Consider the following 11798-nt stretch of genomic DNA (forward strand, 5'->3'; position numbering starts at 1 on the left):
TTTTTTTGAAAACAGCAGGTGCTCTACATTGTAAACAATGCCAGTCACCATAATATTATTAGCTTTTGCATTTTTATTACATTTTTGCCTCCCTACATATTTTAAACTTCATTGTAAGGCATTTTTGGCACCAACTCAGAAAGCCTCTTATTTCATAAGGAAGATGGATACCAGTGAACACAGTGCTTTGTTGTCATTTGTAATTAGAAAGAGTAAGATTTACTTAATCATTAAACCACCCAATATTTGTGGGTTTATTTCTCATTTTCTGTGTGATACAGCCACATCTGTCCCATGCAGTACATTAATTCCCTTTTCTGTAATATGGATTTTTCAAACATTTAACCCTTCTCTTTTCATGGCATCAAAATAATCTTTTCGAACATTGCTTTCCTCCTCCCTATCAACTCGCCTAAGATCCTGTAAACTGCATTTCAGATTTTTCACAGTTTGATGGGTCAATAGTCAGAACTGACATAGTCCAGTGGTTCTGCAATTACTCTTATTGTGTACTGAGAGTTTATATTCCATTGGTTATTAAAAATGTGTGCAAACAAATGGAGTTGAAGAGAAACAAATCAGAAAATCATTTTAAAAGAAATCTTGAAAAAAATCTACACAAGAAGGAGCAGATGAGCGCTCCAGAAATACAAATAGTATAAAATAAGAATTGTCTTTATCTGCAGTTTATTTTTTTAATGTTTGTTTGCATGATTTCTAGATAAAGAAGATATCAGTTGAAGAAAAGATTTAGGCTAATGTCATGTGCAATAAATATTTATTGTTAGAATTATTTGTGGTTTCAATGAGATCTTCATTAGCAAACAAAGAGAAAAAAAATCAAGCTATTTTCATGTTTATACAGCAAGGATGTCTTTTGCTAAACTGCATTTTGAACTACATTTTTTTTCCAGATCAATTCAATAAGTGAAAGCCCAACAGAGAACAGATGCAATATAAGAGCAATAAAGGGAAGTAAAAAAAATTAAAAATCCTTTGTTCTCCCTGCAGTACATCCGTAAATCTATTAGTGTTATTTTCCTTTCTTCTCTTTTTTGCATCCCAAGCCAGATCTCAAGTTCTCTGAAGCAATCCTTAATCAAGCTCCCCAAAGGCCTACGACTGCATGCAGCAATTTCTCCCCTGCTCTCAGCACAGATGTTTCGAGCACATTCCATTACACCTACATGCCATTACAGCTAATGGCTTATTCTGATGAAGAAAGCTGCTTTCTGCTCAGTGCAGCAAAGGGGAAAATAGCCTCCTGTACAGTTCGTACACTGCAACAATGAAATGTGGGGGCAGGTGGTACAACAGAACTCTCTAATGTTAATTACATACTGTATTACCCCCAAATTTGGCTGGTCATTAATTATGCTAATTTACCTTCCTGAAAATTAGCACCATTCATGTGAACATTTGAGCAGTTTTTCACAAAATGAACTATGGCGTAGCGGTTTGTAAACTTAAACCTCGTGAAGCACCCGGATCCAGGCTCCAAGATGCAGTACGGGAGCAAGGCCAAGCTGGTGCAAGGGATCCCACTGGGAACGGTGGGCCCAGAGCGTGTCTCCTCTGTGACTTTAGGCAGGTTGCACCTCTGTGCTCCGTGCTGTGGTTTCTATCTGTGGAAAATGACACCAGTCTCACACAGGCTAAATCTTCCAGTGGTTGAAAGCAGCACTTTGGTGCCTGAAGGACAGTGATGGCCTGCTGCAGGACAGCACGCTTCAGGCTGCTGGAAGAGCTGGAGGTGTCAGATAAACAGTCAAAACATTTTGTTCAGGCAAAGAGTGTTTGTCTGTCTTTACAGATTAAAAATAATGAGCAGTTAGAATCTTCATTTGGAAGAAATGAAGAAGTTAAAGATTGCTGTGTTCTGTAGTGAACCTGAATAGATTCTATGGGAGAATGGAAAATACAAAGCAAGAGAGCAAACAGCCCTTTTAACTCCTTAAATCCGTCCAGGCAATTCTGCAATGATTTTTGGGGCTATATATTTAGATTACATTGGGTGTCTACAAAGAGAGATGTCGTAGCTTCAAGTCTGCCTATAGGTAATGATTGTATTTTTTTTTTAATTTAACTTCATAAAAAATTAATCTCTATCTTCTTCTAACAAAAACTAGGATTTTTCCATATTGATTATAGGCCTAAAAAAGTAAGGTATCAGAATTAGATTCAATTTGTTTTCGTATGAATTAAATACATTAAATCACATTGCACTTGTGTTGAAATTGATTGAGTTTCAGAGTTAAACAAAATATCTTCTCTACGTTGTGAACTGTCTCCATTTCTTCCTCAAGGCTGCTGTTTTCTTCTATCCATCTCCAAGAAGCCATCATCATATTAACATAGATGACAATCTGGCAAGGAGGTGCTGATCAAAGATAAATTTCACACTCGCACTTCGCATTTTCTAATTACACCATCTGTGTCAGACTCTTTCGTGGCAGTTCTGCCCAATCTGTCAAATGTTGCATGCCTATGGGAATGCAGAGGAGCTGAGAAAATCGCCTCCATTTCCCCCACCAGCCGATCCATCACCCCAATCGGAGCTGGGTGGATATATTAGTCTAATTGGTACTGGAATGAAGGTTCCAGACTGCATATAAGATGAGGTGTTTGGGGGATGCAAGACATGAGATTTACAATTTGAATCATATTACAAGGCTTGCCCCAGCTTGTTTCATAGCAAGCTGAGAGCAAGCCATGCATGCAATATCAGCATGCGGAGGGATAAAAAAAGAAAGAAAGAAATGAGGAATATTTAAAAACAAATCATGAATGAGAAGGTGTCTCCTTTCATTACTCTTGGCTTCTTCCAGACTACTAAATGAAAATGATTACCAATAAGCACAGATGAAAAGAATTCATCCTTGTATTAGAACATAAGGAAAATAAACGTAAAGCATTATGTACCTTGACCTATGAGAGATGGCTAGTTATATTCTAATCGAGTCTTGATCCTTTAAATCCAGCAGCCCTATCAAAATTGTGTTGGATCCTTTCACACTAAACGGGCATTTCTTCCAATCCACAATGCATACGATTAAGTTGCAGAATGTGAGAAGCTGCCGCTTTCCTAGCAAGGCTGGCATTTAAAATTATCTACTTTATGGGTCAACTTCTTCAGAAAAATTCATCTCAGCTTTATACCTGTGTTTAAAAAAATTGGAAAGTACTATTGCTGGGTGAATCCAATCTGGAGTATTATCTCTGCCCCTATGCAGCCACGTTTAGAAGTGAAAATGATTTGCACTTCTGAGTATGTGAAGAATGGTGTGTCTGTTTATGCTGGGGTCTGCAAGAGAATGCAAAAAATGGTGCGATATAAGGAAATTCAATTGTGTATCGATACTGGCTATATGCAGAAATTGTGAACCATATCTGGGATGTTATGTCATGACATCCCAGTACATCTCCGCACACACTTTGTTGATTTTAAACTTCACATTTCTTTTTTCTGGATAAGAAATGCACCGTGGAGATACATTCAAGTTCATCTCATACATACGTGAGAATTTCTGGGCTTGAACTCAGGTTCCCACCCTTTTTGGATATTGCCCTTAGCATAAAACTGGTTCACATAAAGGTTCTTTAATGTTAGCGTATTTAAAATGAGGCAGAGTTAAAAAAAATATATATCTATGGATGGATTAAAGAACTCTATTCTCAAACCTACTTTTCTGAAGAACTTAAGAAGCAGGGCTCAAACACATTGCTTTGTGCTTCAGACTTTGGTTTATTTAGTACAGAGCCAAAGGTGTCACTGATGCAAGAATGCTGTTGGCCTGCAGCGTCCGCAGAGTAATGCTACCTGAGCACAATACTTTTAACACCCTTTTCTGCATTCAGAGTGAGCTGGGGAAAGCTGTTCAAATATTCATAAAGGACAGAAGACAAATATTTGGCAACTCCCAACATTTCAGTGCTAAATCATTTAGTAAACACAGGCTAACAGCATTAACACAAGATCAGACAAAACTGCCCAGCACCACTTAGGGCTAGGTCAGCTGAAAGTAACCTTAATGCTGTAAATCAGGCTTTTACTGCCACATATTTGACTGAACTTGTGTCTTTACTTGAACTTTTGAATTTTTCCCTTTCAAAGAAACATAGAAGACAGCCTCAAGGTGGAATATGCCAGAATGACTCCACTTCAGAGGCACAATCAATGAACAGCAATTATCTCAGATATATTTGAGCTTTTTATAGACAAAGACCTTTGTCTGGATGGGTGCTGTGTAACATAATGTGTCTGTATAGGCTACTTCTCTTTCCCCTGTGCATTTTAATTACGCTGACAATTTTTTTTTCTCCCCAAATAGCTATGAACAGAATTTCAATTACACTTATTCATGAGTGTGCAATGCTCATCCCTGCTTCTGTGAGCCTTGCACACAGGCATTGAGGAGGAGGCTGAGAGCTGCTGAGAGGCAGGCTGGTGTCTGCTGGGAATGCTGCAGGGACCTGCTGCTGCTTGAAGGTTGAGACAGGGCTGCAGCCTCCATCAGCATATTTGGCAAGGGATTCACATACAGCTGAGGTGCACAACTGCCTGAGGATGTGGTAGATGCTTCAAGGACCCTTCCATGCAGGTCTCCATGGGGCTGAGTCCAGGCTGCAGAGCAGGATAGATGTCCCCCCCCTCAATGCCCACCCCAAGGGCAGGTGTAATGGCACTGGGGGAGGGTAACTGCTACGCTGAGGAGCAGCAGCGTTCTGTAGGTCCTTCAGCGCACGAGGAGAGCAACTCACCACATTTTTAGAAGGCTAGGACTTGGGGCAGAGTCTTCCAACAAGCTTCTTGTTTCTATTAGGAGAGAAGTAGAGGACTGTATATTAGGAGGAAAAACTAAGTGCTTGCCCTAAAGTATAGTTGCCAGAATTCAGCCTTAATCTCCCTGCACTGCAGAAACCTCCTTGTCCTCTCCAGAGGTCCCTTATGTCCTCCTGCCTTTCCCCATTGCTGAGCCTATGCCACATGCCATCCTCCATCCCCAGTACCAAGCACACAGATTTGTAGTTTTGGGGTCAATGGGCCAGGCAGGAAGCATATAGATGCTTCAAGAGCTAGGTTTATTCTTCCCCTGTGAAGGGTTCCCGTTTTGTTCCTCTTTCAGCTACTGAGCTTCAGAAAATATGTGGTGGCTTCACATCTTTGAGTTAGAAATTCCTATCTTGAGTTATACTTGGTCTAGGAGTAAAGTTAACAACGATGGGCAGGCAGATGGAGGGAGCATAGTTGTCAAATGATGGAGAGAAGGACACCACAGACAGAGAAAATCAGAGAAAGCTCTTTCTGGGGAGCTGTGTGACAGTATTGATAAGGTGAGAGTATGTCAGTGAAATCGGTAAGAGTACAATCAGCATAAACAGCACCAGTTAAACACTGCAGGGTGAAGCTGCGCCAGTGTGCATACATAAAGAGCAACTGTTTGTGAAGTGGGAGAAGCTGTAACCGTCTCTCATATGAGATGTCTCTCTGCAGCCAAGGACATATTGACATGCTTGGAAAATCCCCCTTTTCTCTGCAAGGAAGCCCAGGCACAAACTGTCTGCTGTGGGAACGCCAATGAACCTTCAGGCAAGTCTTTCAAAACTAAATAAACATGAAAGAAGAGATTTTCTTGGCTGCTCCTTGTGCCATTGGAAAAACACTACCTGTTTGTTTAAAACACAGTCTGGAGGGAAAGTCCTGGTGTCATCATTGCGCTGATGCCCTGTCACTGATACAATTCCATAACACTACATGATGGATGTATACAGGAAAAATATCCTGGTTTCCTGAAAATACATTATGCTCTCCAGAGAAAGGAAAACAGATTTATTCTTTCTGTGAAATTGGAACAATCTGCTCATGCAAGTGACATGAAAAGCCCTTTCCACTACTTTCTAGTGCTACAGGCCATGAAGAACCAGGCAGGGTTAAACAGGATGAACTGGATGGGGTTATTCACACCTTATCTGAAGGATCTTCACCGGTCCCTGCTTGAGCCAAGGAAAGTCCATGGCCTCTGGAGAATAAGAGGCTGTGCATGTTGCACTGAGACAACTGAGCTGAAGAAACCTTTGTTATAGGTTATGCTTATAGGTGAGAGGGAATGCGGACTCACAGTTATAGAAATTGCTCTACATTTGTAAATTAAAACAGGTATGACACTAAAATCAGTGCTGTGCAGCTGACTTCGATCTATGTTGTACGGCTCTTGGAGACTCCTCTCAGAGCAGGGCTGTGCTCTCAGTGGAGACAGACAGTTTTTCAGAGCTCATATGGCTGCAGCCAGTAAGTGTATGTACCATTGTGGTTGAATAAATAAATATACTCAAAAGGAACCTGCTTCGGAAGAGTAAAATAATTAAGAAACAAGAAAAACATTACTGTCCATATTCAATTAACAACTGAAAGATTGTTAGAAAGATAGATCAGTCTGGAATGATCTGACTAAAAGCAACAGTTTAGATAACTTGTCTGATAATGGCATGCACGCATCCCATAAATGCCTAGCAATCCCATATCATTAAGCCTTCAAGGACAAGCATGATTGATGGCAATGTACCTAAAGGAAGCAGCTCAGATGGAAAAACTCCAGTGTGTGCCAGTAAAGTAATTACCTGGGATGGTGGCCTCGTCATGCAGTTAGATAGGACTGGGGCAGACACTGCAGTGCTCTGAACACTTCCCTGGGCCCTTCTGAAAAGCAGCTCCATGCACCAGCAGCCAAGGTGGCTCTTTGCATGTTACTTTGCACATATTGTACTGAGCTGCAAGATCAATGTCTCTGCCCCTTTACATTATCTCTGCATTATTTCACACAGGAAAGGAATATCATGTCCATCTACAGTGACTTCATGCTTTGTGAATCACTGTGTAAGCTGTTCCAAATACAAGTAAATTCAAGATGCACCAGAAATTTAAATCCAAAGTGTTGCCATCTCCCATATGCAGAGGCACACAAGTTGTTTAACAGTTAACATTCACCAGCTATGAATCTAGCCTTCTTATTTTTTTCATATCTCTGTCTCCTGTTACCATTCAGCTCAAGGACTAAAAATAAGTATGTCACAATCATGCAACCCAATCCAAGTAATCAAGCACTCCTATTTCAGTAATGCTCTTTATGTATAAATATTTCAAGAATAAAGAATGTTTTTGAGATCTCGAGTGCTGAAATACAATATTTACTCTTACAAAAGTAATACTTGGGAAAAGAATTTAGTGAATCATCTTCCTCAGCTTCTCAACAAATGGAAGTTGTATTTTCTTCTCCATCATTAAAATAACTCATTATAGGGCGGTAAGTGTGTAGAGATGTGAAAGACTGACAAATCTTTTTTGACTTGGCTGTGTCTCATTCCCAAGCACTTAAGCTGGGTGACCCTCAGCTGAGCTCAGTTTTGTTTCCAGTGAAGTATAGAAAAGCAGGCAACAAAGTACTTACACTGAAACTTCTGGAAGATTATTGTTATTCCTTTCCATCTTGCATCTGTCCCTTGAATTAGCAGAGATCTTCTTAGGTCAAACTGTTTCTCAAGTTAAAGGGATTGGAAATCCAGTGAGGATCATCTCTCTAGAGAATTCCAGTACCACTGAGGCTGTTAAGGGAACACAGAACATCTCTTTTATGATACTTTAGCAGATGCCTCTTGTTTCCGACTCCTAAAAATTTGGCTCATGTTAGCCTGAGCCTCAAGGCTAAAGCAAGCCTTCTTCCTGCTGTGTGCTTCCTTCTACACACAGAAGTTAAAGTAAGGGAAAAGAAACCCTGCTTTTTATCTAAACCAGTTTACGTATTTCTAATTTGATTATCTGTTGGTCTATTCAGACATGATGCTTTTATTAGGGTCAGTGACAAATGTCTCTTGGGAGTGGGACCTGTCCCATGGAAGACGTATGTCAATACACTTGTTCTCTATGGGCTGCCTATGTTTCTTTTAAACAATCTGTGAAGGAGAGAAAAAACTGACTACGTTAAGGATGCTAAAAAACTGCATTTAGCACATATATTGGACAAAGAAACAATCAATGACTGTTATTATTTATAAACATATAAATTTAATTCTGCAGTAAGTACAATGCTTTCCATTGAGGTATATGAGGTTGCCTTGAGTTACTCAGAGGAACGCCTAGCAATATTAGTAGCAGCAATTACTTAGCGAAGCTAGGAAAAGGCTGAAATATTGCAAATGAAGTATTGCAACTGGATTTTGAGGGAAAGATATTGCAGAAAATTTTCACATAGCTGTTCAAGGGTGTTTTCAACTATCAGTAATTATTATCCTACTTTCTCTTCACCTTTTCTTTTAGTGTCAAAATGCAATGTGAAAGGAAAAAGAAGTACCGAAAATATGAGTTCATGAGTTTACAGTATTTTATTTTTCCACTTTTTTTTTTTCCTATTTATATTTCTCAAACTTTTCTTGACTGGGTTACCTTTTCTTAAATACATTATGCTACTATCATTTATTGTTCCAACTAAGGTAAAACATTAATCATTTTGAACCACAAAATCCATAACTTAACATTTTTTATGTGAGGCTTTTTACCTTTTAAGGCATTACAAATGCTCAGAAATTCTGGAAACATGGAAAGGGTGATGGTATCTTTTCCTATGTCTGAATGGAAAATACAGAGCTATTTTAAATAGGCAACTAGTAAGAGTTTTGCTGCTGTCATTTGGCTTTAGGTTCCTGTGAGTTGTTTACATTTTCCATATTGAAGATCCTCAATCCTTCAAGCCAAGGATTCAAGATACTGTTGAATTCAAAGTAATACAATTTTTCATAGCGTAACAGAACATGCAAAGAAGCAGCTGTAATATTAGAAAGAGAGGAGGCACCTGTTTAAAGCCTTAACACTGATAACACAGGGATAAACGAAATTAGTGGAACAGTTCACATGAGCAGTTACTTCTTACATGCTTAAAAGTTTTGGGGAAGGTCCTGTAGAACATGAATGGATTTCACAACAATCAACAGAAATCATAAAATATTCCAGCAGTGATGTCAAGACAGTGCCTATAACCCTGAACGTGTTTGCCATGTTACTCTCATTATTTTTCACCGTGACAGATTTTATTAAGGCTATTTATTGTTAACACATGGGTTCGTGGATTATTAATATTGCCTATAGATATATATGATTCTTGCATTACTGCACAATATAACTGAAATTTCAGTGGAAAGACAGACTTGGAATTTTAAATATTGAATTCCAGATGTCTTCTCAGTAAACCTTTACTACACAAAGATGCATTATACATTTACAGTTTACTACCTGGAGAGAAAAGAATTAATATAGGAGTTGCACATGTCCAGCTTCTATGTCAAACTCAGCTGAGGAAATCACTTCATACCACAGCTGGTCCAAAATCTATCACACTTTTACATTTTTGGCAGGATGTCACCTTAGGCACTGTAAATGGTGTATGTGTGCTATATAATTATATTGTCCATGGATTTATGCACCTGTGTTGCATATTTCATTACATTTTCTTGGCCTGCTTATTAGAACTACATTTTACATGTCTAATAATACGATTCAAATTCTACCAAATATGAAACACTGACTTTCAAGCAGAGCTAAATGAAGCTTAAGTAATTTAACATGAACCAATGGAAGACAAAAGAATTACTTCAATCGTAACAAGGTCACAAGGTTTCTCTTTCTGCTCTTCCACGCACATTTCCTTTCTCTCTGCTCATAAAAAAAAAAAAATCAAGCCAAAGAGAGGCAATTTTTATCCATTTATTTACTGACAATTCAGCAGAAAGCTTTTTCCTTTTTTTGGAAAGAAAGCGTTAGTGGGATATCTAGAGGAAATCACAATAAGCTTGGTATCGCTTGCAGAATAAAATCAGAGTCCATACAACAAATATCATGTGTATTTTGTTGTTTCTAAACATCAATTGGCCATATAAAAAGTGTAATAGAAAAATTAAAAATTTGTAATTACAATGACATAGAGCACGTGCCAGCAACTCTGTGGATGGCTTTTTATCTCATTCCCTTAGTGAAAACAGTTAACTAGGCACTGGTGAGATATTCTGTAACTGCGCAACAAAAGCTGGCACAACTGCCAAGTGTGGCATGCCAGATGTGTGAATACATTCTGGAGAGCAGTATCAGCAGCTCCAACAGAAAGCCATAGCCATTAATCTAGAGACCTCTGGGAGTTCAGGATAGTGCTGTAAAACCTAGACCCTGCCAAGACTGCATCAGATAAAGCCATCAATGCATTGTAAAAAAGACACAAAACCTATTTCATGGGCTGCACTGATCAAGCAATTACAATCATTGACTACATTAAGCAAAGAAACAGCGGGGTGCCCTATAAAATTGACTGCCAACTTGAATAATCAATAGACTCCATGTAGAGTAAATTAAATAACTGAAAAACTATTTGGAAAAGCTGAAGTTAAAAAGCCAATCTGTAATCCCTCATCCATGGAAAAACAATCCTGCATCCAAAAGATTCTTTAGCTTGCTTTCAGTCTTGTCACTGGGAAATACAGCTAATAGTAAACTGAGACGTTCTTTAACTATCTCATTCACTAGTTAATAATTGTTCATTTAACCCGGGCATTCATAATCAATGCATGCATTAGTATCATACCTCCCAATCTGCCAGGTTTCAAACATGGGCCTAAATTGCAGGGCTAATATTCAGAATGAGGGAACCTAGAGAAATTGTATGTACTCTGGGAGATTTAAAATGATACAGAATGCTTTCCCTAACACGAGGCATATTCAATTTGGCTTGACTCCTGATTATTTCCAACATAAACCATTTATAGCAATAGCCATAATTTTGCAATTGATAATAGAATGGATTGGAGGTGTTACAATAATATTTTTCTTTTTTTTTTTCCCCAGAAAGATGCTGATTCATCAGCCAAAAAAAAAATGTTGTGGAAACAGAATAGCATTGACTAAATTGTTATCTCTAGACCAATGAAGAAGGATGGTTGAGGGACATAAATTCCTCTTCTCTCCCCCTGGAAAAGCATGTAGGTGAAGAAAATGTGCCTCCCCTCCCCCCCCCCAGCAGTATATCAAGGCAGCTGAACCTGTGTCTTTCGCAAAGACCACCACCCTGGATTTTCTCTCTTCTGGGCCTCAAATGCTTTGCCAAGACACGACATTTTAGATTTTGAATGAAAAGAAGCCTAAAATTTTCTTTCTTTTTTTTTTGCCCCCAATTTTTTTGAAAATTAGTAGAGAATGGCAGCTTAAATGGCCGCAAAATAGGAGAGGGCTGTAGTGGTGCTGTTGAGAAGTCTACATAGGTCAGCTGTCCACATGCAAATTGCTAAGACTGGAAGGGAGGACTTGTATTTAATTGATTGCATTGCGTCACTGGGTCTCATCCAGGTACCAGTTTGGACAGGGATCATTAACTGTAGACTGTAAGTATTTCTTTCAAGAGTGACGCCTTCTTTGCAGCATTAGGACTGCCGGAAACATGTTGCAACAGCACAACCAAATTACTGTGTCCTAACAGGTGCTGTTCATTTTGTTAGATCTTCTAGGGCGCAGCTTTTTGTTTGCAGTAAAATAAGTGAAGTATTGGCACACCAGATTTCAGTGAGGGGCAGTACCTCCTGCCCCAGCTGACCTAAGTACCATTTCTTGTAGTTTTATACTCAAAAGAAAGTAGGTTCCTTTTAATTCCTGTGGTATAAATAGTAAGAAATGCCCCATTTGAACAAATTACACTTTTTGATGTCTATGCAAATTTTCTCAGTTTTCATTCCCTTCATTTCCTTGTTTTGAAAGAAAAGTTCCTTTTTTT

The sequence above is a fragment of the Meleagris gallopavo genome, chromosome 3, assembly GCF_000146605.3.
Source record: "Meleagris gallopavo isolate NT-WF06-2002-E0010 breed Aviagen turkey brand Nicholas breeding stock chromosome 3, Turkey_5.1, whole genome shotgun sequence".
NCBI classification, from domain to species: domain Eukaryota; kingdom Metazoa; phylum Chordata; class Aves; order Galliformes; family Phasianidae; genus Meleagris; species Meleagris gallopavo.